At 51.5% G+C, this 27,812-nt stretch overlaps 1 protein-coding gene across 1 annotated transcript in view; it reads left to right on the top strand.

The window, feature by feature from the left end:
- Positions 1-27,812, top strand: part of LOC116944858 (netrin-G1-like) — a 116,311-nt gene that overhangs the window by 27,131 nt on the left and 61,368 nt on the right. The window lies entirely within an intron of this gene.

The raw sequence follows: 27,812 nt of genomic DNA on the forward strand, positions 1-27,812 counted from the left end.
GTGACGAGCACAGCTGCTAAGGGCGCTCTTTATTTCCGCCCAAACATCGAGCGGCTTCGCTCCTTCTAAAGATCAAAATCGAGGCGTCATCTTTGCCAAAAATCCACCGATGCCACTCTACCGTCACCAGCGGGTCCCCTCCGTCTCGCCAGCTCCCGAGCAGCTGTAGCTGAGAAAGCCAGAACGTCACTCGACAAGAAGACTACCCTCCCTCCCCGCCCCTCCTCCACTCACTCCCTTCACTCCCCTCCCTCCCCTCCCTCCCCTCCCTCCCCTCCCTGCCCTGCCCTCCCCGCCCCTCCCCGCCCCTCCCCTCCCCTCCCTCCCCTCCCTCCCTCCCGCCCCTCCGCTCCCTCCCCCGAAGATCTGCAGAGACGAATCTTGAAACGAGGGCGAGGCACGACGACACCCCCCACGTCACGCACCGCCGCCCGTTCGGAGCGCGCCTGTCACGTGCGCGGCAGCGACCCCCCCCCCCCCGACCGCCCCTGCCCCCAAGCCGCCGTCATTCCGTGAAAGTTCCAACGGGGGTGATAATGAAAGTAATCAATGGCGCTCGAACAACGCGCGTAACCTCCGCACCTAGGGCCGTGCGCGCGGCTAACAAACTTTACTACAAGGAACATTTACATAATTGCCATCTGCCGAATGGTCACGCCCGAGCGAGCATCTCTGCTGGGATTGATGCGCGGACGGATTATAAGTTCCCGTCTTCTCCGCGGCGCGCGTGCGTCCGCGTGTCACGTCCGTCCGTGTCCATAACTGTGCAGACTCGGCCTCAAATGAGTACCTGGTGCGGTGTGTAAACATCGCCGATGGGGAGACGAAGACAGCCCGGTCGTGGAATTGGCCGCCCACCCTCTCGTGTGCCGCACCTATGAACACCTATGAAGGCCGCGCCGGCCTTCATAGGTGCTCGCTAACAGCACTTGCCCCAACATTCCGTCGAAGCTATAAGGGGTATTTTTGTCTATTGTGTGTGTAAAGGTGAATCGACACACGTGAGACAGTCGAGGCGCTGCACTCGAGATGAGTGACGCGTCTGCATCGCTCTGAACGCACGGCGCTCATACGTGATTTTTCAACAAATCGGCTGCACATGGAAGTGAGCTACTGTTATTATCATTATTATTATTATTTGTCAAATATTCCTCTAAGTTCCCGTAGCCCCACCTCACCTCTCCCTCCGTGAGGGCCATGCGGCGGAACCAACTCCAAAACAATAACTCACTCGGAGTCGCTTTTTAAGTTTTTATTTTATTTTCTGCGAAACCGGGACCGCATCTACGCAGGGCGCGGCGCGCTCGTGGATGGATGTTCGCTACAAAAATAATCAACGGCAGCCGCCGATAACTTGCTCGACGCAATACATCACGCGGCTCGGTGCGCGACAGATGCCATCAAGCGCTCCGTCATTCTAAATGTCCCCTCGTTAATCAGCGCTCCGGCACGTCGGGACGGCAAGCGACGGGCCCGCTCCATCGTTCCTGAGATCCCGTCCGTGCCACCGGAGGGCTGATCCGTCGTACAACCTTTTAAAATATGTTTTGTTCTTCCTTCATGTGAAGAAATATATTTTGGGGGTGGGGTTTTTTGTTGTTGTTGTTGTTGTTTTACGGTAACGCCCAGTAAATACAAAACGTCGTGATACAAATAGAACCAGGGCTGTCTAAAGGTTCCATAAGTCTCGGTGGAGAGGCTGGGTGCCAAGTACCCCCCCCCACTCCCCACCCCCGCCGTTTTATTAATCCGCGACAAAAACGTGAATCTAGCCCGTAGTCGTGGGGCTCTCTTTTGTGTGAGGCCCTCTGAAGATTTAATCCTTTTTGCTGCCCCCGTACCCCTCAACGTTCCTCCGGGCGGGCCCCGCAAACCAACCACGGATCACGGGGCCCCAACACAGCATAGCCGCCACTCGCTGGCCCCCTACACCGGGGGGCAGCTCGGCACACGCCACGCTCGGCACAACACGTGGGTTCACGAACGGCACGCGACTGAAGACATTCGTCAACAAAGCTGTGGCCTTTAAACGGGAGAGAGATGAAAAAAAACCCCACCATCTATATTCATATTTCAAGGCGGCGGCGTTTCGTCCGCTTGCGTGGTTTTGTTGAGACCAGCAGGGCACACTGGGCGAGAAGCTGTGGTGGGCGTGTAGCTACGCCACGCCTGGGGATACCTTTGTCAGAACCCCCCCCCCCCCCCCCCGTTCTGACGTCATGCTATCGCATGGAGTTCGCGCTTGAGGCCGCGATGACCTTGAGGCGAGAGAGAGAGAGGCGCGCGCCAGGGTTTGTCGAGAGAGCGCCGCTGATGTTATCCCTCGCTCGGAAATCAAACTCCGGTCAGGCCCCGGGGCGGCAGCGCGGTGCCGCGAACCGCCACGCGCGCGCCCGCTCCACTCCGGTGTCCCAAGGACAAAGGTTCCCCGTATAGCCTGTAGCATACAGGTGTGGCAAGTGCTGTTAGCGAGCATCCTATGAAAGCCGGCACAGCGCACGAGGGGTTGGGTAACCAACAACACGCCCGCCGGTCTTTGTCTACACATCACATGTTTACGCATCGCACCAGGTACTCATTTTAGGCTGAATTGACCTAGGGGAGGCCCAGAGTCAGTTCAGATAATCGTCGCTGGTGTTGGCCGTGAGCGGGAATCGAACCCGGGTGGCCAGGTTCGTAGCGCAGCGCGCTAACCCCTACACCGCTCCCAATCACACACACACACACCCCCACTCACCCTACCCCTAAATTCACACAACCTTGCTCAATTTAAGGCGCATATCAACCCTTACCTATTACACCTCCGACGAGTGCCACGTATTGTTTATCTTGTTTGCAGCAAGTTGTGCCGTAGGGTTTGTGTAAATAATTGTCGGTTTTGGCTCTTATCAGTTGTTGCATATTGCCACACTGCGATGCTCTGTAACTGCCACCACCACTGCCGTGGACATTGCCAACCTGTGAGCGGCGTCGTATCACAGCTGTTGAGCTCAACAGGGCCTCGCCCGCTGAAATAATAAAGCCAGAATCTGAGTACCGCTTGTAACTCTCTGGATTCTCTGTGCAACTATATGGGTGTCTGTGTAACTCTATGGAACTCTATGTAACTCCATGGATCTTTATGTAACTCTATGGATCTTTATGCAACTCTATGCATCTCGATGTAACTGGATGTATATTTATGTAACTCTATGGATCTCTATGTAACTCCATTAATCTTTATATAACTCTGGATCTCTATGTAGCTGTAAGGATCTTTATATAACTCTATGGATCTCTATGTAACTCTATGAATCTTTACGTAACTCTATGGATCTCTATGTAACTCTATGTATCTATCTAACTATCGATCTCCATGTACCTCTATGCAACTGTAACGTCCTTTATCTGCCTTGGTCGCTTAGCTCAATGGTGGCCTCGCCAGCTGAAACAATAAAGCCTGAGCGTGAGTACTGTTTGTTCCTGGCCACTTGGCACGCTGTAGCCTTGGTGGACCCTGTGCTCAGCCAAGTGCTCTTGCAGTCGACGTGGCCGCAGACAGAATTCAAAATCTGCAATCGACACGCGACGTTCGGACACCGATAAACGCAAAAGGGCCCTTCGCGCTCTCTCCATCGCTTCCTTCGCCCGCTGCTCCAGAGATTTGCCCAGAAAAACGACGCAGGCGCACCCCAATTGGGTCTCTCACCTGGTTAAATAAAGGGCAATGAATTCCATCGAATTCCTCCATGGCTGGAGGCGGGATACTTGGTGGGGGCCAGGGGGCGGGGTGTGTGAGGGAGTGGGGGAGGAAGGGGCTGGGGGGGGGTTCCTGGGGATTCTCACAAAGTCAAATTCCTGATTCGTCCGCTTGCACTAATCCCCGTAGACAGCGCGGTGCATATCTATCGATCATCGCTCGCCAAATCAAATCCCTGTCTGCGCCGACTCCCCCAACCGACCTCCCACCCCTCCTCCATAACCTCCACGTGCTCTCTCTGTTCCAGTCTTCCCTTTAACAAGCCCAGCTTTCTCTCTCCTGCCCCACCCCGCCTCCCCCCGCTTCTCCCACCTCCACCCAACAAGTGCCTCTCACTTTTTAATGAGCTTTTAATCCCCTCTTCTGATTCCCCCCACCCGCGCCCACCTCTCCCCCCCCTCACACAACCGGTAAACACACACGCACGCTTGCCAAAGCGAGTCGACAAACATGAAGAGGAAAATCTTTAAGCAACGATTGCTGGGGGTTTTTCCTGTTGAAAAGTGCGCCCCGTTTGAAGGTTCTGATGGTAATTGATGACGATTGATGCTGCCCATGCCGCTACTCATGATGACGACGGCGGTAGCGAAGCTGCTTCATGGTGGTGCCGATGATGATGATGATGATCAATCGATTCTGCTCCGACCGATGACGATGGAAGTATGATGATGAAAATGATGCCGATCAATGATGTTGATTGATGCTCAAGGTGATGGTGGTTGATCATGATTAATTGATGCCGCTGCTGCTGATGACAATCAATTAATTGATGATCATCATCATGGTGATGATGATCATGATTGATTTGATGCTGCTGCTGACGATGATTATTGATGATAAGTTTGAATGGCAATGATTATCAAATGATATTGCTACTAACGACGATTGCTGCTACAGCTGCTGATGATGATAGTCTGATTGTTATACTGATAATGATTAATTCGAGCTGCTTGCTGATGATGAAGAAGATTGAGACAATGGTGTGAGCACTATTGCAGCGTCACACGATTTATTGGTTTGTGTATCATTATTCATTTCAACTCTCAGCGAGCGGAAACTCACATGCAGCAGATTTTGAAAGAACACAGAAAGGCGTACTCTCGGAAAAACTTCAAATCTCGACATTGGAATAAGAATATTTATTTAGACAGGAAGAATCCGATGAAGCTCTTTTTCACAGATGCCTAGTAGGGGTGGGTCAGCAAGTTACAAATGTCAATTACACACGATGCTTAGATTTGTTTGTTTGTGTTTTACCAGCTAAGGCCGACTGAATTATACAACTCTTTTTCAGAAGCGACCTGGCTATGAATGATAGCTCAACGAAGAGGCTTACCACGTGGAAATTTACAGCAGCAAAATAATCTAATGTTATTAGATTTTGAGGTAAAACCTCGAGGACCCGGACAAAAATCCACACGACCACGTGGACAACACGACCACGTGGAAAACACGACCACGTGGAAAACACGACCACGTGGAAAACATGCAAACGCTAACTATACAACAGGCGTCAGCGTCGGGATCGAACCCACGGCCATGCTGTATACCAGGCGAGGTAGTTAACATCTCGCCACCGCGGCGCCAGAGGATTTCTGCCGTCATATGAATGTCGTGATTATCACACAGGACGTAGAGGGACCCGATTCGATCTCGCGACGAGACAATGAACAGACGGTCACGTGTCTGCGATCCTTCCCATCCCGCTTGCCATCCCCGCTTCTGTCCACCTGGCACTGTAAACAAGGCACGCTCCAGGTAGTCATATCGGCAGGTCACGTGTGGTGAGGCACAGTGTGGGTACTCCAACCTCTTGCAAGCATGGCTGGCCATGCTTGGAAGAGTAGGCCAATTACCCTCTACTACCCTCTCGGTGGGGGGTGGGGGCTGAGCGGGGCTCTCTCTAAAAGTCTTTCTAGGGGAGGCCCTTCCGCCAGCAGTGGCGTGAGCGAGATATTTCAGCGCTGTACCTTTATATACACCACGAATGTTTACATTACCGTACAATGATTTGCGCATTATTATATGTTGTGTATATATTACAATACGAAAAAATACACACATTTACATAATGCAGAATGGACTCTTCAGTGCCACAATACAAGCACATTTATGTACTCAGACGTAACATTTCTTCCCCATTTGCAAATTAACAAAAATGCACGCGCCGCTTAGTCAGTTGCACGTTCATTTGAGAAACCGGATTGTTTAATTTCTCGGCGCAGCGGGACACCATGGAAGTCACCGTGGCCCTCCACCCTTCCCGGGGCGTTCACCGTCAGGCCGTGATGCATTTCGCCCGACAACTTTACATCGCTCCGGCGCACAGAAGCTTGCGAGCCGCTTCTGCCACCGTGAGGCTGAACCACCGCGCGGCACATCGAGCGAAACGTCGGGCGTGCGCGTGGAAAAACGCGCGGCTGCCGAGCGTTCAGGCGCGCGTCCGTGGCCACGCTGCTTCGTAATGTCGCCCCCTAGTGGACGCCCCCTTGCAGAATGCATCGAGCAGACGACGCGAGCCGTCGGCTTCTTTTTAACCCTTGAGTAGCAAGACCCCCCCCCCATCCTCGTCTACTCAACGACCCCGCATCCCAGCGTCACCCACACGATCCACGAATGGATGAGGGTCTCCCCACGCCGTGAAGAGGCGGGGGGGGGGGGAGGTGCGTGGCATTTATTCGACCTCGCATCACCACGCTGGTCAGTGCGGGTTGGCGGCTGCATAGATGTGAGAGCACAGACGTGAGAACATAGATGCACGGTACAACAATGGATTATGTTTGCATTGCCTCTGACCATGCACGGCGGTCACCCATCCGAGCGCCGTCCAGGTTTAACTCAGCTGAGCTTCCGAGATTTGATGATATCGGGCACATTCCAGGGTGATTTGGTCAACGGTAGCCCCCGGGGTAATGGTGGCATACAACGCAGCCTCAGAGCTGTGGGAAGATCGTTCAAGGGGCTGATATCTGGTCAGGGACACTGAGCCAGCAACCCTGCGAGCCTGAGTGGAAATCCAGATGATAGCCACTTGCAATTTAAATCGTTTCGTCAAGGTGTGAGCGAGTTAAACTAAACAACTAAAATTGGTTTGTTATTTTGCCAGGTAAGGAACATCCACTGAGCTATATCGCTCTTTTTCAGAAGCGACCTGGCCACAAATCATAGCTCAACGAAGTGGCTTGTCACGTGGGAAGTTATAGCAGCCAAATACTCTAAACGTGATGTTGATTTTAAATGTGGAGGGAAAAAGCGTAGGACCCGGAGAAAAATCAACGCGAACATGGGGAGAGAGACGCAAACTCAAAATATTCCACAGGCGTCAGGGTCAGTATCGAACCCACGACCTCCTGCATAGCGGGCGAGGTTGTTAACATCTCGCCACCAAAATCACGATCGCCCCCTCCACAGCCCCGTCTTCCACAGAGATTACGACTGGAATATAATGATACAATTAAAACGTTAGAATAATAATACAAGTTACTGCCCCGCGGCATGGCCACGGGTGCGCCAATTTGCAAAGGGCCTTTGCAAACTCTGCTCGCTGCTGTTGCTCCAGTTAAAAAAAACGGAAGGTACTTTTTTTTATTTGTTCCCCGCCCTGCTGCCCCATCGCCCCGTAAAGGTTAATATTATTGCATTATTCAGCTGTCATTTAAACACAAAGGTCAGTATTCTAAGCACAGATTAGACACAGATGTTATTCAATACTCCATTTGAATATATAAATAAAGGATCTCGTGTGTGTGTGTGTGGTTTTTTCCCCCCTTCCAAAGGTGCTGTGTTATTTAAGCAGCCTAAATGCCACGCTCCCGAAGGATCGCGCACAGCCATCGCCGGCGATAATTTGTTCCGCAAGCTACACAACAACAACAACAAAACGTGCGAAATTAAAATTCATATTTAAGGCGCATATTCTCCGGGTTGTTTTGTTGTTGGCGTTTGTTAACGCCTTGCACAGTCAACAAAGCAAACGACGATCTCGCGCAACGCCGATCGAACACCGGCAAAGCGAATGCACGTTGCAGTGCAGTGCCTGCGGACCTATGATAAAGTTTATCCAAAGTTTAACACGTGGGCTTTCGCGATCAATATTATGAATAATAAAGTTTTTTCGGCAAATCGCCCGATGATGCTGGATGTAATTAGCAGCGAAACGTCGTACTACTCAAATATTCAATGTCGTGGATTTACTCTCCAACACACCGGTGGGCTGTAGTAGTAACTCATTGGCGCGTTGTTTACGTGACAAACCTTACTGGCCGTGTCGGGTGGTGGAGAAGTACTACACATTCATACGTACGCGATCTTACCCCAAACACCTTTATCGTGAATTGTTAATTCGCTGTTAAAAAGAAGTGGAAGATTGTATTCCAGTCGCGCTATCGGCGGTCACATCACATCACGAAATGAAGACGTCTTCCTTTGATCGTCTGTAGCTAGCAGTGCATCACTCTGTGTTCGGCAATGGGTTTGGAAGATGACGGCTTGGTACACCTTATTGTATACCCTTCCCCCGTGCAAAGATGGTTCGTGTGTCCCATGTCAATCAAACCATATTACTTCTAGTGGCCTCTGTATACGTTTTACATTCGTGGCCGCACGACCTCTATGCACCCCTCCACTCGAGTAAAAACTCCCCGTGTACATTGATCAGTCCCTCTCCTTCACTTCCCTCCGTTCCTCTCTCAAAGCCTCGCCACCTCTTCTCCATCGCCCATTCACTTCCCTTCGCCCCTCCACTCGTTCCCGTCCCTCCTCTGCTTCCCTTCCCGTGACCCCCCACGTGTGCCCTCTGTTAGGTCACTTTTTAATCGAACATTGCACGCATCTCCCATCCAAATCATTCTGTTGTTTATAATATGTAGAGCGCCTTGAAGTAAGGCTCTCTATGAATATAAGAAAACATTATGTTTTTGTTGTATGACAGTATAACCAATATATTTTTTTACAATTCTAAACGGTTGAAATTTAGCCAAATCAAGCAGACATAAAATACAATTTTATTGGGGTTTTTGTGTGTATTCAGTGGTGACAGGGCTGCGACCGACATCTCTGTGGACTCAGGAACCCGGTTTAGTCAGAGGTGAATGCAACCTGAGTTCGAACCAAGGGTCTCAGCACTCTCACCCATAAGCCACTCGGCCCTCCTCCTGGGAAAACGTTTATATACACACACACAGTACAATGATGACGGCATACAAAAAAAACCACAATGCAAATTTGAATCACATTTTCACGATTAAATCAGCCTGCAGTCATTCCGTGGCAGCGACTTGAATTCTGGCGTCGCGAATTCCCAACGCAAAATCAGCAGAGCCCGTGCCGGGAATTCACAACGTACACGTGACAATAGCCAAAACCAAGGTGGCATCTGATGCGACTGCCATGCATCATTGGGTCCCATTCGCTCTCTATCTCTCTCTCCCCTTGCCAAGGCGTGGACAGCAAGGATGCCCGTTCTTGTCTGTCTTGCAAAATGCCCCCAAAGCCAAGTCTCTAAAATAACAATAGCGGCGTGTCTGTCTCTCCGGTGTGCATGCAGTTCGTGTCGCGGTGTTGTTCGGCGTTCTGACGTTTCAGCTGCTAGAGAAACTCCCAGGTACATGGGAATCGAAACGTCGGACATCATTGCTGAACAGCACGCGGTAACAACCGGACAATACGTCTGAGAACTGCACAGCGTTAACCGCGAAAACCTACACAGTCGGAGTAATACTATGATCAATAATTGTCACTGGCGTTGGCCGTGAGCGGGAGTCGAACTCGGGTTGTTGCCGAGTTCGTAGCGCAGCGCGTGAATCCACTAGACGAACGCTCCCAACACGCGGCAACACACACAGCAAATACAAAGGTCCCCCGCATAGCCTTCAACATACTGTTGGAGCAAGTGCTGTTTGCGACGACCTATGAGGACTGGCACGACACACAAGGGGGATGGGTGGCCAGCACCACACCCGGCCGTCTTTGTCTCCCCACTTTACTACAGCGGAGACACAGCTCTGAATCCATTTCACAGCCGGGAGTTACATCACGGGGATTTAGGTAAAAACAGAAGCAAACGCTTATAATCACCATCACAACAGCCATCAACTTTATTTCCCCTGTGTTTACCGATCTCTACCTAAGAGGATTAGGACAATGGAGGATAACAATAATAATAATAACCACGGAGCTGCTTGACTGGAAATAAATTGGGGCGTCCGCAAGTGAAGTGATGGGCGATGCAGGAGGGAACCGTTTGAGATTCTGCAGGAATCGAATTACATTTTTCAGAATGGGATCGCGTTCCTGGGATGGGGAACGTGTCAATGGACCCCCGCTCTGGGGTGCACGGAGCGCTCGGCACCCAACAGCACACGGAAGCTGCCAGGCGGGGCAGTGAAGAACGAACAGAGATTGATAATTAATTGGGCCGGCGAAAAGCAACGGCAGTGGGACCGAGGTTAGGGTTGGGGATAGACGTAGTGCCAGTGACCGGTTGGCCAGTTTGTTAGGGTTAGGGCAGTGTCGTAGCTTATCAGCCCAGGGGGTGCGGCAATCGGTCAGGTGGGACCCCAACGTTTGATTTGTCCGGCACGGTCGCTGCCGCGCTGATCTGCATTGCGGTTCCTCTTGCCTGATCGCGTCCTCGTTACGCTCACGGTCTCGAACATTTACCGCTGCAGGGACGCTCCGTCTTCGTAAAATAAGTGTTGTTATTATTTTGCGCTGTTGTTGATAACAAATCTCATGGTGGTTGTCAAGGGGGCCCCAACTCGTAGCTTCGGCCACGGGGAGTTGGGGGGGGGGGGGTCCAGGGTACCCCCTGCCTGTCCCACGCTCGTGACGCTACTGGGTTTAGGGGTCGGGCTAAGATCTGCTTGGCTAATGTGGTTAGAGTAAAAGGGGAAGGGGTTATCACTCGGGGCGGGATGTCCACTTTGTTCGGGGTCGGAGTAGGCCTAGTTTGTGGGTGGCCAGTTCGCTTCGGGTCAGGGGGTCAGGGGGCGGGTCTTGTGCCTGGATTCGAACAGAGGCGTGAAGTCCGAAGCGCAGACGGCAGGGGAGGGGGGAAGCCAGAGAGTTCCAGACTCTGGGGGCCAGTAGAGGAGAATGAGTGACCTCCCCACGATGCCCCTCACCGTACCGTCTGGCTTTAGTCGCGATGGGCCAATTAATAAATTATTACGCAAGCGGCCACACGATCGCGTGCTAGACGTTGCGTAAAAACACTTTTTTTTCGAGGAGTGTGATTGACAGTGGCAGGTTGATGCCTTGTGGCTTCCCCTATTGATGTTCCAGATTGTCTAGTCGATAGCCTTGAACATGATTGAGCACGTGATCGTTGTTAAAGGCAATTTGAAGACGCGCAGGAGTGGCGCTTGACGCGCGGCCGGCTTTGGGGACGGCGCGCTTCTCCCAGGGCACAGAGCGCGCGGATAACTGTGACGGACAGCGCGACACGCAAAAGAGATGATCTTGATGATGATGATGCTGATGATTTATGTATTGTTTGCTCTTGTAACTTGCTGACCCGCCCACACTGGACATCTGTGAAAAATAACTTCAAAGCTCATCGGTTTCCTCCAGTCTAAATAAACATTCTGATTCTGACAATATTACTCCTGTAATGCTGCTGCTGATGGTAATGATGAAAATGAGGATATTAATGAAGATGGCGATTATGTTGCTGACAGTGAACACATATAATGCTGCTCTGATGATGTTGCTGCTGACGCTGCTGCTGTTGATGATGATGATGAAACCCCTGCTGTTAATTATACCAATGATGATTATGATAATGATGCGTCTGCCGCTGTTGCTGCTGCTAATGCTGATGCCACTACCGCTGATAACACCAATGGCGATGAAGAGATGCTGGCAAGATATCAACAATCGCACTCAATGCTGAGTTAATTTCGTGCCAGCGTCGCGCAGCAGCAGTTGCAGTGGCGGCAGTGGCCCCATCTGCTTACGATAATCGCCCAAATTTATCGGCGCAGCGCAAATAACGACGCCGGTGCCTCCGCCGATGACATTTTAAAGCACGGCCCTGCGAGTTGTGTGTTTACCGCACATAAAAAATGCAGCACTCTATTAGAAGTGAGTGTGACGGGCGTGCGGGAGGGTGGGGGTGGGGACGAGGACAGGGATGGGGTGGGTGGTGGTGGGGTGGACCAGGGGAGTGGACGAGCTTGCGGAGCGGATGATTGCTCACGGCCGAGGGGGCGGACGCTCCATCGATCGCGAGCACATGAAAGGAGCCGCCGCGGACGACCGCCTTTGATTTCGTTCACTCGCCCACCTAACCCCTCTCCTCATCCTCTGCCACGCCATGGAAGGCGGGAGGAGGGAGGGTCTAGAGGAAGGGATTAGGGTGGGTGAAGTTCGTGAGAATCGTGTATACCCCCCCACCCACACACCCTAACCTCTAAACTAAACTATGTTTTATTTTTCCAGGTAAGGCCAACTGAGCTATATAGCTCTTTTTTTCCAAAAGCGACCTGGCCTCAAATGATAGCTCAACGAAGTGGCTCCTTTTCATCACGAGGAAATGTATTGCAGCCAAATTCTCCTCTCAAAACGCGTGTTGATTCTAAATGTGGAGAGAAACCCCGGAGTATCCGGAGAAAAATCCACGCGACCACGGTGAGAGAGACACGCAAACTCCAAATATACAGCAGGCGTCAGGGTCGGGTTCGAACCCACAACCTCCTTCATACCAGGCGAGGGAGTTAACATCTCCTGGCTACCGTTGCGCCTCGCCCGTCCCTCCCTCGTCCCCAGAGCGTGAGAGGTCTGGGCACCCGTACAAAGAAACATTTATCCGGCAATTCCATCAGTGCGTAAGCGTCGTTCTGATAAAAAAAAATACAAAAACAATAATAGGCTGTTCCACGAATCCCGCGTAGCGTATCAGGCGCTTTAGCAAACGAGCGCGATCGTTCAGTGCAATTGCGAAGTTGCTGCCGAATGTTCGCGTCGTACGTCGGCCAATTAGGCCACTAATTCGAATGAAAGAGAGGGAAGGATAACGTGTCAACCATCCGCCGTCTCTATCCGGTGTCGGACGCACTCGGACGAAACTTGACTTCTTCCTCCGCGGCTGGGATGGCGATGGTGAATTCGATTTCGTCTAAGTGTCTAACCGCTGACGAATGTCATAAAAAAGCCATTTGTTTCTCACAACTAAATATAATTACCCTCGAAGTGACACATAATTATCCCTGATTAGGTTGACCGTGATTTTTTGACCACGCATTTCCCTAATTTGCGAAACTGGTCGTAGCTATCGAAGTCAGCTCAAGCCGCCTCTCGTAAACCACGTGACTTCTGTGTGGCCGCATCCACTCCAAACCCCTCTCCCCGCCCCCAATGAAAACAGACGCCGCTTCGCCGTGCCGTAGCTGCGTCGAGGCTCCGATGTGGCCTCTTCCTCCCTCTCCTCACCTTTCCTGAACCCTTTGGCTCCCATTACTCCATTCCTCTCTAATCTTTTTTTGCCTCTCATTCCCCATGAATTATCTTCTCTCTCCCATCCCTTCTCCTTGTTTTCCATTCAGCACGTCCTTGGCTCTACTCCCATTTCCGTGGAGTGCCACTGGGTAAAAGGAAAAAAAAGTTGCTCGTGGTTACCCAATCCCAAAATCCCCTAGGGCCCAACTTGACCGGGCTAAAGAGCCACCAGATATTTCCCCAGTCAGCCGGTGCTGGTTTTTGATTCACCACTCAACCAAATCATCACCGGCTGATTGGAGTGGAATTTCAAGTTGGGCTGAGTGAGGGTGGATGACCCAACAACAGATTTAGCCCCCGAGGGGACAAACACCTAGCCACTCATTCCAAGCGTGCCTCCACAATTACTGGGCATTCCAGTTCAATTTTTATCCATTTACAAATAAGTGCCGTCAACTCAATTATAAACTGTTTGGAAACATCGATACGATAGATCAACAAGTTAAACGTCCTTTCAATGAAACAAAATGTGCATTCTACTCGCACGCAGTACGAAACCAATTAGCATCGTCATCAGGAGCAGCCAGGTTCGATCCACTGCTGGATGACGGCTTCAACCAGCCACCGCCACCTCTCGTGAGCGTGAGATGTTAATAATCCATGGCATCGAAGACCACGGCCCTTTACGCGTTTACAGATTAATAAGTGACGCGTTGGGGAAGCAGGGGATGTGTCAAACGTCCCAAAAAGAACGTGACGCGTGACCGTTACCACCAGGAGGCTTCTGTGCAGGCAACGCGGCAGCCATCGCTTCGCACGGTACGAGCAGTCGTCGCGTGGAAGGGGGAGCAACTCCGATTTCGAAAACGGCAAAAAAAAAACGAAAATTACTCCGCTCACGGGTATAGACGCAGCCCTGCGATTGCCTGCTCACGCCCCACATACAGGGTATTTTGGCCTACTCTTCAATGCTTAAACGCAATAATAATAATAATAATTAATTGCAGCAGCGCCTTTGCCCATACACTTGAAGAGGTGTGGAGTACCCCACACTTTATCCCAACACACGCGCGCCCGGTCGAGCGACTGCCGTGTGCTCATTTCTGGGTGAACAGAGGCGGTGGTTGTGGTGGTGGTTGTGGTGGGGAGGGCGAAGCGGTGACCCTCTGGATGACAAGCCCCGCGTGCTCACCACTCCAAACCGCGGCGCGGCAGCGAGTCCCGTCACCATCGCAGAGACAAATCGCTCTCGATAGGCAGATTTATGCTTCGCCCGCACCTCCGATTAGCACGGTTGTCTATACCTACGGTGCGGAAGAAGTGCAACATAACATTGCATTTGGATAGGGCCGAGCCGAGTGATTCAATCAGCTCATGAAGAGAACGACCGTGCGTGGCGCGCGACCTGCGCTTTGTTGTGATCTGTAAGTGAGAGGCAATGGCAGATCCCCCCCGCACCCACCAACCCGCACCGATGCGACTGTCAACCCCGCCGCGGCGAGGAATGAGGAAATGAAACAGTCGAACGCCGCGTGAATTCTCACCTCGGCCAGCTCCCCCACAGCCTCTCATTTCTCTCCCGCCTCTCACCAATACTCTTAAGCCAATGAATCCCTCGTGGGTGCGCGCGTGCGTGTCTCTGTGTGTGTGTAAACGTCGCCACTAGGGAGACAAAGGCGGCAGGGCGTGGTGTTGGCCACCCACCCCCTCCTGTGTCGTTGCCGGCCTTTATAGGTGCTCGCCAACAGCACTTGCCCCTACATTCTGTTAAGGCTATACGGGGGATCTTTCTCTTTGTGTGTGTGTGTGCGCGCGTGAAGGGGTGGGGAGCGGTCGTGTAGTGGTTGTTTCGCGCTGCGCTACGAACCCAGCGACACGAGGTCGATTGCCGGTCACGGCTAGAATCAGTGACGAATATCTGAACCGGTGCTGGGCTTTCCCCTGGGTCGACTCAGCCTCAATTTAGCACCTGGTGCGGTGTGTAAACATCAGAACTGGAAAGACAAAGGTGGTCGGGCGTGGTGGTTACCACTCACCCCCTTGTATGTTGTGCTATTCGCTAACAGCACTTGCCCCAACAGTCTGTCACGCCTACACGGGGGGTCTTTGTCTTTGTGTGGTGGTCCAGTGGTTCGCGGACTATGCAACGAAATTGACAACTCAATTTCGACAACCACCTGTGGCTAACATCGGTGGCGCTTGGTATGATGAGCCGATCGTGGCCCTTCCCTCGGCGTCCTCAGCATTACATGCGATGAACGAACGTAAATCACGCGAAGGCCCCGCATGAACTGTGACCAATGGCAAGGTCACGTTGCACTTGTTTCTCCGATTGCAAAAAAGAAACGGCCCCATGCCATCATTAACCCGGACACAAATGAGCATTGTATGGTGGGCTCCGCAGAAGGGCCATCGCCCGAAACGTTGCCTGTTATAAATGTATTGTATTTTGGCGGGACAGTATTATTAACAGGGCACGCGTTGAGTTGTTATTGTTAGTTGTGATTGTGCACCAGTGCCAGCGTAGCAGAGGAAGCAGCGTCGCCAAAAAAGCGTGCACGGTGTGAGCCATCACCACCAACACAACCACCAACACCACCACGAACACCTCCACCACCAACATAACCACCAACATCACTACGAACACCACCACCAACACCACCAACTCCACCACCAACTCCACCACTAACACCACCACCAACACCACCAACACCTACACCACCACTAACACCACCACCAACACAACCACCAACACCACCACGGACACCACCAACATAACCACCAATATCACTACGAACACAACCACCAACACCACCAACACCAACATCACCACTAACACCACCACCAACACCACCAACACCACCAACATCTACACCACCACTAACACCACTGCCAACACCACCAACAACACCACCACCAACACCACCACCAACACCACCACCACGAACACCACCACTAACACCACCACCAACACCACTAACACCACCAACACCACCAGCAAGGGTTGTGGAATTTTATTAATCGTTCAAGGCAGTGCATTCATGTTTATTACAGCCGACAGTTCCAAATGAGATATACAAAAAGTTTATATTATTGGGGGGGGGGGGGGGGGGGTAATGATTAACGTTAATAGCCGTTTACCGCAGGCCACATTCATCATTCCCAATTTGCCCAACCGCTGTTCTCATTTCGGAGCCCTCGGGCAGAGGAGAGGAGAGAGAGAAAGCACCCAACGTGGCTAAACGACACCGTTGTTAAAACGATCGCGCGATCATCGTCGCGTAATAAACGACACGTGTCGAGGGTGGCCACGTGCTTGTGTCAACAGCGGTGGCGCTTTGTGACGTAACAACGATGCAAGGACTCCCCCCCTCCCCCCCTTATGACGCAATAACGAGGTGCGGAACAACTCCCAATGCTCGGCGTGGCATACCGAAGGGAAACTACGACAAATACAAAGATCCCCCGGATAGCCTTTAACAGGCTGCTGGGGCAAGTGCTGTTAGCGTGCGCATATTATTAACGCGGGTACGGCACACGAGGGGGGAGGGGGGGGGGGGGCAGGCCGCCTTGCCGCCTTACACACCGCGCCAGGTACTCATTTGAGGCTTAGTCGACCTATGGGAGGCCCAGGACCGGTTCAGAATCAAACTCGGGCCGCCGGGTGTGTAGTGCGCACACAACTGACCCGCAACTTGATAAGCCACTTCGTTGAGCTATCACCTGTTGCCAGGTCGATTCTGAAAAATAAGTGAATAGCTCAGTGGGCTTTACCTGGTAAATAAAATAATGTATAGATACAGGGTGCTTCAAAACAATGTTAACACTCTGGAGAATTTGCAACAACACCACAAGAAGTGCCCCTCCGGGCTTTGGAGACCACCTGGAGACGATTCCAGGGAATGCGTTGACAACGATGGCGAACGAGTGTAGCCTCTTTGACTTTTTGAAGCTATTACCATACATTTGTTATCATGTCCATTAAAAATGATAGCCCCATATGAGTGCTAAAACAATGTTGAAGCAGCCTGTATTACAGATATTTGTTTACCTTTCCTATACTATGCACTGCTATCGTGTTTTCGTATTATTATTATTATTATTACGTGTTGTAACATTATGACCTGCTCCAACTGGACATGCATGGGAAAAAAAGAGCTTTACAGCTCGCCGGATTCCTCCAAGTATAATGAAACATTCTGATGATTCTGACATTGCCACTTGGGCCGGCGACGACGAGGGCAGCCGCCGTGGTTGGCATTAGCCGAGCGCGCGCGCGTGCAGCCCGCCGCCCTCGCCGAATGTCGCCCGCGCTCATTAAGCCTCGCGTGGCCGTGTGCAAGGCGAGGTCACGGGCCAGACCCCGGGGCCAAAGGAATCAGGAACCGCACGGCGAAACAATTACCAATCCCACGGGCGGATGGGTCGGGCGGGGGAGGGAGGGAGGGGAGGGTAGGGCGGGGAGGGAGGGGATGGGGGGAGAGAGGGGAGGGGAGGAAAGGGGAGGGAGGGGTGGGTAGGGCGGGGAGGGAGGGGAGGGGAGGAAAGGGGAGGGAGGGGAGGGAGGGGAGGGTGTGTATGCAAAATGATTCCGAGCCAAGAGCGGCCCATCTAAGGTGGTACCGCCTCGATTCTGCCCCGGGCAGGAACAGCACACCGATTCTAACCACGTGTGTGTGTGTCCTTGCACGTACGCGCACGAGTGCAATAGACACCCTCGGTTATGTTTGTCGTTTCTGTAACTTATTTGTGTAATTGTGGCTATGCTCGGTGCTATGATTAGAGCTGCGCCAGACGATTTGCGATTACTGGGACACGCGGTCACGCACATGATCTCTGTGTGAGTGATATTTGCGTGTCTGTGCGTTTGTGTGTATGTTTACACGCGCGGTGGGGAGCGGTGGCGCAACGGTTAGCGCACTGCGCTTCGAGCTGGGCGAATTTGAATCCCGCTTACGACCAATCACAATATTGGAGCCGGTCTTGGGCCTCCCCTAGGTCGACGCAGCCTCAAAAAGTTGTTCCTGGTGGGATGTGGTAAATATCGCCACTGAGGAGACAAACGCGGCTGGGCGTGGTGCTGGCCACCCGCCCCGAAATTGTGCCGTGCCGACTTTCATGGGTGCTCGCTAACAGCACTAGCTCCGACAGCCTGTTGAGGCTTTACGAGGGATCTTTGTCATTGTTTACACGTGCGTTACGTCGCGATTGTGTCGATGGTAGGAGAGGGAGAGAGCGGCGTCGCAGAGTTTATCAGCGCTGCACGTGGGCTAGAAGGAGGATGCTGCTGGCTGCTACCGTTTAGCAGCACGGGGTGTGACGGTGGAAGCAATAAGGGCAGAGTGACAGAGCGACGCAAGGAGAGGCAGGAGAGATCGGCAGTGCTTGATCATCAGTGAGATGAATCTTTCCATCGGCTTCCACAGAGAAGCTCCAGTGCCGGCCTAGACAGCAGGGCTGTCCTACACTCGCCGCTCGCTGTTTGACCATGTAACTATCAACACCTGCGTCTTCGCGATACCGCTATTAACAAATCAAATGTTTCAAAAAAGTACTCAACACATTTATTTGACCATACGTTACCACGCGCTGACCAGACGTTTTGAAAGAGTTTGCAGTGCCCACACTTTACCTCCACCACACACGCGACCTGCCGATCGCGTGGGAAGGAAGCTGGGAGATTTGATAAACTCTTAAACTATTTCGAGTAACTGCCCCACCAGGAGATTGAACAGCACCAGCGAGCCGTGGATTGCAGTCCAGGGCGCCAACAAACCCTTCCATCACGGCCCAATTCCAAGCAGACGACAAGAGACGCATAAAACGAAAGAAACACTCTTGAACCTTTTTTTCCCACCCATATTTTTCTAAATATGATTAACAATTCCTAGAGCGCCATTTCTCTCTCTTTCTCTCCCCCTCCCCTCTCTCTCTCTACGAGCTGGAAGTTCGTCCTTTTTGTGCGGCTGTCACTCAATTTCTCCCGCGTCTCATAAAACCAAAGTCTCCAAAGACTCAAAACAAAAACCCCACTTTAACTGGCTGCGGCCGTTCCACTCCGAATGAGATTTCACGGACTTGCGTTGGCAGTGGCATTTAATATAAAGCGCTGAGAAAACGCCGCCTCTGCGAGTTGCAACCAAAGGCAGGGCCAGAAATACCCCGGCAAGGAGCGAGGGCGGATTAATTGTTTCCGTCCCAACGTCTTGCACCTTGCCAGGGGGATAGCGACGATTGGTTTAATGTAGACGCCTCTGCGCACAGGACCCCACGGCTCCTTGCAAAGCCACGGGGCAATACAATACGCCCCACAAACCACGAAAACTCATGCTGTGGTATTTCCGTAGTCGCGATGATAAGAATACTAATAATACAAAGTGGGATTATACGGCGGTACAGAATACATTTTTCGTAAAATAAAATAGAAAATAAAAATCACACGCCGTCTGCTTTCACAGTGGACGTTAAAAATAGTTGTTTTTTTATTATCAGCGTGGTAACAACTTGGGGCTTTCGTGGTCGATGCCACCGTCCGTTGTTAGTTTTTGTTTCGTAACGAAGGGTGGTGACGCACGAGCAGGCCCTTGCGTGCCCGCGACACAGCTCCCAAATCTGCCAAATTGTCCGCAAGATAACGCAGTCAATACGCCCACGTGGCAGACCGTGATTGCAGGCCCGGTGTTGACTCAGTCGCCGTGCGACACACAGGGACAGCTGCCACTGGTGAGGAGGGGGTGCCCCTTACATGATGGAGGTTGCTTACCGCGTGGAAAGCACTCAGAGGACCCTACCGGCCTAAACATATATATCATTAGAAATGCGACCGAATGTAAAGATGCCATATAGAAAACAGTGCGCATATTCAATCGAGAGATAGTCAGTCAGTCATCTATTGGTCTCCATGTGGGTCTATGGTGTTCTATATGAGCCTATAGATCCCTTTGTGGGTGTATGGCTTTAGACAAATCTATGGGGTACATGCTTCTCTGTGAGTCTCAGTCTATGTGCGAATCGATAGTTGTCTGTGCGAGTCTACACGATAGAATGTTAATTTATATGGCATCTAATCTGGGCCACATTTCAATACGCCATACAGATACAGTGGGAATATGTATTTTACACAGCAGTCATATGTCTCCATGCAAGTCTATGGGTCTCAATCCAATATACGGGTTTCTACATGAGCCTTTTGGTCCCAATATGCAAACAGACAAGGACATATGATGTCAAATGCATATATTCATATCCGTTTTCACTCACTCAGATGCCTGGCAGAGGCACCACCTGTGCTCCCAAGTGTACCACCGTCGCTGTGTTTTAGCCGCCCGGCGCTCCGCTGGTTGTTGCGAGCGTCGCTCCTCCACCCATCCTCCACCCATCCTCTCGCAAAAAAAAAAGCCTTCAAGACAAACGCTGTCGAAACGCGAAAGTAAATCGTCAAAGAGCCGACTCGAGAGGAATACATAAAATATTTTTTAAAAAACACACAACGCCTTCGTTACTTCAGGGACACGCCAGACAGGGTGCGGAATGGGATTCATTTTCGCCTCTTTCCCCCGCCCCGGATAAAAACCTAAAAATCTGGCGGAAAAAAATGAGTGCCGCTGCTCTCTCGTGAACACAGACGCGGTGGGGTGGCGGGCCACTCGGGCAACGGCGACAAACGGGCGAGGGTGAACGCGGAGTGATCGTAGCATCGCCCCCCCCAACCCTACCACCCAACCACGCACGATCCCCCAGAACCCCTCCCCTTGCCCCCTCTCCCCTCCCCTTCTCCCCAATGCCATCGGCCCTGGTTCCACGCACGGGAGACCTATGAGCACCGTTGGTTGGTCCGCGAAAGGCAGAGCGGCACCACGGCTAGCTCTCCGTTTTTTTTATATTTCATATATTTTTTTCGTGTTGTACAAGTGTGATGTTCGGCACGATTTACCGACGTTTCGCTCCATGTGCCGAGAGCTCTTACTTCGTCGAAATGTGAGCGTCCGCCTCTCGGTAAATTCATCGCAAAGGCACAGAGTCGTCATGCGCTCGGCAAGTTTGTGGAGCAAAAAAAAAAAGAAGACGCGTGTGTACACATATTATTATTATCATGTATTATAAATGGACGCGAGCGGCGTTAATATTAAACGGCTCATTTATTTCCAGATTTTTCAGATCTGTCAATCCAAACATTTGTCCTGGCGGTTTCACTGCAAGATTGAGTGTGCCTGGCGAGCGTGGATGTGGGGGGGGGGGAAGCCGACGTCGTGGTGATGGTTAAACGTGCTTAAAACGTCGTTAGGCACACACGGAGCGAGGAGAGAATTCCCGCTTAATCATGAAAAATACATCCGCCGTGAAATACTCATCTTGACGAGAACAGATCTCTCTATGTGTGCATCTCGCGTAATATTTATATCACTCACACACACACTATCTCGTGCTCTCTCTATCCCTCTGTCTCTCTCTCTCGCTCTCCGTAGTCTTCGTGATTTAAAGAGGCTGTCGAGGTGTAAATGGTTCTCTCGATCGACTTGGAGATCCAGAGGTCGCCGCTTCGACGTCCCCAGGCGGGCTGTCGTGACGATTTTCAAAAATCGTCACCGCCTCCGTCCACTCGGAGGCACCGATGGCCCAGGTCACGCGCGTGGGCCGGGTGGGGTAGAGTGTGGGTTAATTCTACAGTAATTGATGACCAGGTTTGAGGTCATCAATTTGCTTGGCTCGAGAACCCGAGTTGAATAAACAACGGTATGGCCATAGTCTGGAGTCGAACCCAGGATGCCTGCGGTGCGGCTTAATGCTTCTGACACAATATTAGAACCGCCCCAGCCACACCCTCTCCACCGAGCCACCGGGACACTAAAAAAAACACGAGTTATTTTATAGGTCAGATGTTGCCGCTACATCTCCTTATATTAACCGGTAGGAATGAATTGCTGTGTCTCCCTCTTAGCCTCTCGAGACACGCCATGTCAACATATTTCAATTACGACTTGTGTGACATTTAAAAGCCGAATTTTCATTTCCAAGTCACGCTGTGGCATTCCTGCCCCGTGGAACAGCATGCGAATGGAGATTACGCATATCGGCCCTATGATTAAACCGTACATGCGTTCACAACCGTTTGTCAATTAACTGCTGGATGAAAGCCCCCTCCACAGTGTGGAATTGGTTGCAGTTCGAGTTCTTTTCCCACTGGCACATCGAGCTACGGCGGTGCCGTGCCGAGCCAGCACATCGTGGCTCACAAAGGCGCCAGGTTGTTTGTTTCCACTGCAGAAGCAGAGCCGTGCCGCTCACGTTACACGCAAACGAACCAGCCGAGACGCGTGCAGATGATGCAGGCATCGCATGCATTTGACGCATCATCAGCTCCACCTTTACGTCTGCTTGCCCCCCACCCCCCCCCGCCTCCACATGGCCAGATTCAAATGTATTTAGCATAACGTATGACTGTTTGGTTCCGGCTCGTCACGGCAAAACAAAAAAACACGCAAACCGTGACAACCCCGTGCTGCCTCGGAAGTGCCAATGGAAACGGGTTAATACAGGACACCCTTTACAGCCCGGTACGGCACACGGACACACACACACAGAGACGAGGGCACAGCGTAGTCGGCACCATGCCGCCGTCCTGGTTGTGCGCTATCGCCTGACTGCGCGCTGCGGGTCCCCTCGAGAGGCGGCGCCAGCACCCGGCGCTCAAGACGACGAATTAAACGGCGCCTGGAGCACGCATCCATCAGGGTCGAACGATGATTAAGAATTGAATGCGCCGAGATGGTTCGCCGCTGGCAGCCGTAGCGCTGCCGAATTTTAATCTGCACATTGAACGCCGTGGCCGCTGCATCCTAAATAACCCCCCACATCCGAATTCCCCCCCCTCCCCCCCCCCAGCAAATTCGGCCCAAGGGAAAACTTATCGGTAAGTGATTAAGTCATTATTACCGCACGTCACGGGTACTGCTGGTGGCAATCTATTACGGTGCGCGGCGAGGGGCGGGGGAGGTGGTGGAGGGTGGGGGGTGACGGGAGGGGGCTAAGAGGCTCGCTCGGGAGAGGGGAGATCGACCCCCTACGAGCACCCCCCGCTTGGCGGCACGGTGCCTCTCCAGCACCGGGCAACCCTGGCGGGCACGGCCGCTTCGCCCGGTGATGCAGCAGCGAGCGTCACTTAGTGGCCGAATCGGAGGGAGTAGTGGCAGGGGGGAGATATATTTCAGCTGCCCGACATTGGCAAACCAAAGAGCGAGCGGGGGGTGTGGGGGGAGGTGCGTAAGCAGATTTATTAATTTAGCACCGAATGATGTCCGTGTCGCTGCTCAGACTCGGGCAGGTACCGCTTGATCACTTAGTAGCCACACCGGGCATAGCGAGGGGTTTACTGGATGTGGTGAGCCGGGTGCCGATATAAAACAGCTCGGGCTGCTGGGAGGTTGCTTATTGGGAGTGCTGAACGACTCGCCTGCAGTCACCCCCCCCTCGCCCCATCCTCCCATAGGATGGGGAACCACCCCACTGATTCAAATCAAACAGAGTTCAGCTTCGCATATCCGACCGTCACATATCCGCCCTGACCAATTGAATTCATCCACATCCCAGTGCGGCATTTGTACTCGTTCTATCTACCTCGGCTTGGGGAAGCCTTCATCCAGCAGTGGATAGTTCATGGCTGCCGATAATAATCATATTGTCCAAGCAGCGTGTAGTTCAGTAGCTCACGAAATTAAAACCGCCGGACATGCAGGAATTCCTTCCGAAATAAACATGTATGTTCAACTTCTTTCGCACCGTACGTCGACAACCGTGCTAAAAAAATACAAAGCAGATGGGGCTCACAAGGTATGGCAGCACGGCAGAGCGCCATCACCATCCTCATTCAAATAACCACCAATATCATCATCAGCGCCACCATCATCAACATTAATTATTATATCAGCGATGGTCAATCCACCGCCGGATTGAGGCCACCTCCGTAAATCGCTGATGCCGCCGACCTCTCTGATGCGTCTGTTCGTCCGCACCTCCCTCCCATCGCGAATAAAACCCGTGCAAAAAAATGCTGATGAACACAGCCCGAAGTTGTAATAAAAAAGAAAGGGGGGGTCGATATGTACTTCACCCCCGCCCCAGTCAGCTCGGCACCTCCCTGCCCCCCACCCCCATCCACTAATTGGCAAGCTCAGAAAGTGATTGACCCGAGCCTGCGCTAGGCACACTGCGCAGCCGCGCGAGCGTCGATCGCCTGCACAGAAGAGGCCCCAGCGGTGCCGGGAAATACAGGCCGGGCACCCGTGTGTGCGTGTGTGTGTGTACTTGCACGTGTGTGCGTGTGTGTGTGTACTTGCACGTGTGTGCGTGTGTGCACTTGTACGTGTGTGCCGTGTGCGTGTGTGTGCACTTGTACGTGTGTGCGTGTGTACTTGCACGTGTGTGCGTGTGTGCCGTGTACCTGTGTGTGCACTTGTACGTGTGTGCGTGTGTGTGTACTTGCACGTGTGTGCGTGTGTGCCGTGTGCGTGTGTGCACGTGTACGTGTGTGCGTACTTGCACGTGTGTGCGTGTGTGTACTTGCACGTGTGTACGTGTGTGTGCACTTGCGTGTGTGTGTATGTGTGTACTTGCACGTGTGTGCGTGTGTGTACTTGCACGTGTGTGCGTGTGTGTACTTGCACATGTGTGCGTGTGTGTGTACTTGCACGTGTGTGCGTGTATGTGTGTACTTGGACGTGTGTACGTGTGTGTACTGGCACGTGTGTGCGTGTGTATGTGTGTGCGTGTGTGTATGTGTGTACTTGGACGTGTGTGCGTGTGTGTGTATGTGTGTGCGTTGGGAGCGGTACGAACCCAGTGAACCGAGTTCGATTACCGCTCACGGCCACCAACGCCAGTGACGATTATCTGAACCTGTCCTGGGCCTCCCTTAGGTCGACTCAGCCTTAAATGAGTACCTGGTGCGGTGTGTAAACATCACCACTGGGGAGACAAAGGCGGCCGGACGTGGTGCTGGTCACCCACATCTGCCGGCCTTCATAGGTGGTGCTGGAAATATTGTGGTTTTGGTAGTGGTGGTGCTAGTGGTAATGATGGTAGTGGTGGTGGCGTTGGTGTTGGTGGTAATGATGATAGTTTTGGTGGTGGCAGTGGGACTCTATGTATCTTTCCCAAAACAGTTTTGGATTCGACATCTCACCTTGGTAGGGTTTGCAGGTTTTTCTTCTTTGGTTCTTTCGGTAAAGTCACGTAGAATGAGAATAAAATAATAAATTGATAAAATAAAATAACACAATAATTTTCTCACGACGTTTCGGCCACAACACAAGCGGCCTTCATCAGGTGAAGGGAGCGAGACTGTCTGGTAGGACAGCGCTGTGTTGTGGCCGAAACGTCGTGAGAATATTATTGTGTTATTTTATTTTATCAATTTATTATTTTATTCTCATTCTACGTGACTTTACCGAAAGAACCAAAGAAGATGAATCATTGCAGTCACGAAAGCTTTAAATCGAAATTTGCAGGTTTTGTTCGACTGAATTGTCTAAATTCACAGCACCGGCAGCTTGACAAAGCATTACACGTGAAGGTTTCTATGCAAGTGAATTTGATAATCGGGTATTTTGACAAGGGTGTGATATCAGAAAACTAAGTGCATGATGCATACTACACTTGTTTTCAAGTCACTATACATAGGGCATTCTGGGTAAATCCATACAGTCGTCTTCACCTGGCATTGAAGATAATAATAACAAGTGTGTCAATGACTTTAATATTTCAATGTGAATTCTCATTTACATACAGGGGAGAACAAGAGAAATCCACACAGGATTGTCAACCTACTTAGTCATGATGATGTGAACTAAATACTCACGACGCAAATCCCAAATGCAGTTTCCAAGTGCTGCAAATGAACATTCGTAATTGAAGAAGCACAGGGCATGAAAACGCATTGAGACCAACCATAAATGGTAGTAAATAAACAGACTTCATTCAAACTTGTGCTGAACGTGTACGATACTGACGAGTGAATGTGTACGTGCGTTGACGCTGCTGTTTGTGAGCGGGCTGTTCTTGAGACGTGGATTAGAGATGGCGAAGAGGAGAGAGACGGTGAAAAGAGAATGGCGAGAGGAGAGGTGAACAAATGTCCGACGTTTTGCTCCACGTCCACAAAACTCAGGCGACATCCACCAATCACTAGACACTCTCACCAGATGCTCACAATCACCAGATACTCACCTGACACCACTTACCAGACACTGACAGCTCACCATTCGGTCACCGCTTCGCAAACACTGACACTCACCGGTCACACCACTCAGCAGGCATTCATAATACCACTCATCAGACACTGGAACTCACTAGACACAACTCACCACACAGTTCCTGCACTGAGTCCATGGGTCTCTATGTGACCCTGTGTGTTTCTACGCAAGCCTATGGGTCTCTATGTGACCCTGTGTGTTTCTACGCAAGCCTATGGATCTCTATGTGACCCTGTGTGTCTATGCACGCCTATGGGTCTCTATGTGACCCTGTGTGTTTCTATTAAAACCTTATGGGTCTCTATGTGACCTTGTGTGTGTCTATGAAAACCTATGGGTCTCGATGTGACCCTGTGTGTGTCCATGCACGCCTATGAGTCTCTATGTGACCCTGTGTGTCTATGAAAACCTATGGGTCTCTATGTGACCCTGTGTGTCTATGAAAACCTATGGGTCTCTATGTGACCCTGTGTGTTTCTATTAAAACCTATGGGTTTCTATGTGACCCTGCGTGTCTATGAAAACCTATGGATCTCTATGTGACCCTGTGTGTGCCCATGCACGCCTATGATCTCTATGTGACCCTGTGTGTCTATGCACGCCTATGGGTCTCGATGTTACCCTGTGTGTCTATTAAAACCTATGGATCTCTATGTGACCCTGTGTGTCTATGCACGCCTATGGGTCTCTATGTGACCCTGTGTGTGTCCATGCACGCCTATGAGTCTCCGTGTGAGCCCGTGGCTCTCTCTTTCTGTTTGTCGCTGGTGACCAGGTTGCGACCATCACCTCTGACTGCAAATGGTCCACCCCAGTTTAATCACATTTCCTAAAATAATAAATACATACGCTCCTTTTATGTTTTCAAGGAATGTACAGTATGTATGTAAAAACTATTTCACACCGTACGTAGTCAACCGTGCTAATAAGAATTCATTTCCTGAAGCTGCTCACCCAGCACGTGCAGCAAAATGTCGAACATCGTGCCGCACAACACACGGGTAACAACCCGAACTCACACACAGACACACAGCGGAGACGTTATTATTAATAATATTACTATTTCTGCCCCATGTTTTATCATCTCCGGCGCCGTGGTCGCTTGCTGCTCACAGGGACCAAACAGGCGCAGAAGGCTTGTGCCATTTAAAACTTAAGTTATGGACGAGGCACTTCACATTGATCTAGATAGGAGTTACGCGCCCGCTGTAATACATATTGTAAATTACCCCCAAGTCATTTCCAGGCCATAAAAAGTATTTTTCCTGTAGCCACTCAGCCCCCCTATATCGCCCCCCCCGCCCCCCCCCCACCTCCCCGCCCACCGCCACCCCTGTAAAGTGAGATATGTATTCCAATATGCGACCGTAATTAATTTAGTTACTGGC

The sequence above is a fragment of the Petromyzon marinus genome, chromosome 22, assembly GCF_048934315.1.
Source record: "Petromyzon marinus isolate PM22_M1 ecotype Great Lakes invasive population chromosome 22, UKy_Petmar_22M1.pri1.0, whole genome shotgun sequence".
Lineage (NCBI taxonomy): Eukaryota > Metazoa > Chordata > Hyperoartia > Petromyzontiformes > Petromyzontidae > Petromyzon > Petromyzon marinus.